The sequence below is a fragment of the Colobus angolensis genome, unplaced genomic scaffold, assembly GCF_000951035.1.
Source record: "Colobus angolensis palliatus isolate OR3802 unplaced genomic scaffold, Cang.pa_1.0 Scaffold527, whole genome shotgun sequence".
Classification (NCBI taxonomy): Eukaryota; Metazoa; Chordata; class Mammalia; order Primates; family Cercopithecidae; genus Colobus; species Colobus angolensis.
The window spans coordinates 280,596-282,833 of record NW_012118788.1 but is presented as its reverse complement, the minus strand read 5'-3'; the positions used below and the strand labels follow the sequence as shown (position 1 = coordinate 282,833).

Genomic DNA, 2,238 nt, shown 5'->3' with positions numbered 1-2,238 from the left:
TAATAATAATAATAATAATAATAATAACAATAAATTGGCTGGGCATGTCAGCTGCCACCTGTAGTCCCAGCCGCTTGAGGGGCTGAGGCGGGAGGATCGCTTGAGCCTGGAAGTTTGAAGCTGCAGTGAGCCATGATTGTACCACTGCACTCCAGCCTGAGTGACAGAGTTAGATCCTGTCTCCAAAAGGTAAAAATAATACAAGATAATTATGTAATAGTTTCCACACCGGAGAGTCTGATTCTTTGTGTTAGTCTGCGTTCTTGGCCTGACTGCAAAGCAGCGGGGACAGATGGGGATCCGTAGCCCCATCTGGGCCCGGCTGCCCAGCCCAGTGCTTCATAGCTCCACTGTGCGAAGCTCGAAGGGGATGCCGTTCTTCTTGGCGAAGATGTAGACTGCACAGCAGGGCTGGGACAGCAGGTCCAGGTACAGCTCCAGACCCATGACGGGGGTGACGAGGTGGGGCGAGGGAGGGCAGACCTAAACCTAGGGGATGGGCCCTGGGGACGAGCCCAGGGTACAGGCCTGGGAACAGGAACTGCAGGCAGGAACGGCTGGTGGGGGGCGGCAGGCAGGAACTGCTGGGTCACCAACCCTGCAGTGGTGCACCTCACTAGGAGCCTGGAGCCTGGCCACGCCCTCCTCTCTCAAAGGTTGGCTCCAGAGAACTTTGGGCCAATCAGTGGTGCATCCGCTCTCTCCTTTCTGGGAATCTAGGCTGGGGGTATCTTTCTCTCTAAAAGGGAAGAGGAGAAAGGAGGTGCAGCAGCCTCCTTGCCCAGTAACTGGCCCAGTGCCCAGGATGGAGGCTAGAGGGGAAGGGTGGCTGGCTGCCTGCCAGGCTGACAGCCCCACACCTCATGAAGGAATGAGCTGTTCCTCCCCAGTCGTGAGGGTCATATTTATTACACTCCAGCTAATGCCTCCCCCAGATGGCTGAGGCCCTGTGAGGCCTATCCAGAGGTTTCCAACAGTGCCTGGCATTGCAGAGAACTTCCTACCCACTATTCAAGTGCAACCCTAGGGCTTTCGATGCCTGTGGCTATGACACTCCCATTTCCCAAGGGAGCCTCCCAAGGTAGGAAAACCCTATTCCCAAATCCAAGATTCGGAGAAAGACTGTTGGCAGGAGGATGGTTACTGGAAAACTTGAGAATAGCTTTGCTTCTCTCGTTCTCCATGGTTCCCACCTGCCCCCTTTTTTGAGATAGAGTCTCACTTTGTTGAGCAGGCTGGAGTGCAGTGGGATGATCATGGCTCACTGCAGCCTTGACCTTCAGGGCTCAAGTGATCAAGTGATCCTCTCACCTCAGCCTCCCAAGTAGCTGGGACCACAGGCATCACGTCTGGCTAGTTTTAAATTTTTTAATTAATTAATTTTTTTTTTGTAGAGACGGGGTCTCACTATGTTTCCCAGGCTGGTCTCGAACTCCTGGGCTCAAGTGGTCTTCTTGCCTCAGACTCCTGAAGTGTTGAGATTACAGGTATGAACCATTGCACCCAATCCCATGGTCCCCATTTAAGACCTATTCCCCCGCAGAAGAGTGCCTTCCTGGCCTAGTGCTGCAGCTCTCTCCAGACAGAGAGGGGCCACATTCTCCTGCCCCTTCAGTTGCCCACCCCTTTTCAGAAGACACCTTTGGCCAGGATTACTGCAATATCCAGTCTTCCTGCTTCTTCCCTGGCTGTCTTCCAGTCCAACCCCCAGCAGCAGCCAGAATATTATTCTAAAACACAACCAGAGCACTCCATTCATTCTAACAGTTTAAAGCCAAGCACCTAGGCATGCCATTTAGGCTCCTGAATGGCTGGGTCTTGACCAGGAGAGCTGCTGTCTAGATTTTCTCCTCCTGACCAGTTCCTCAACAAACATGCAAAGCTACTGATTAATAGTAAGAGTCGGCCAGGCACAGTGGCTCACGCCTATAATCCCAGCACTTTGGGAGGCCGAGGCAGGCAGATCACCTGAGGTTGGGAGTTCGAGACCAGCCTGACCAACATGGAGAAACCTTGTCTCAATTAAAAATACAAAAGTAGCTGGGCGTGGTGGTGAGTGCCTGTAATCCCAGCTACTCGGGAGGCTGAGGCAGAAGAATCGCTTTAACTCGGGTGGTGGAGGTTGTGGTGAGCTGAGATTGTACCACTGAGCTCCAGCCTGGGTAACAAGAGCAAAACTCTGTCTCAAAAAACAAAACAAAACAAAACAAACAAACAAACCAAAAAACCAGTAAGGGT

The 2,238-nt window shown here is 52.3% G+C and overlaps 1 pseudogene; it reads right to left on the bottom strand.

Annotated features, from left to right (window-relative positions):
- Nucleotides 1-447, bottom strand: part of LOC105525288 — a 14,024-nt pseudogene extending 13,577 nt beyond the window's left edge.
- Between the last annotated feature and the right edge of the window lie 1,791 nt (nucleotides 448-2,238).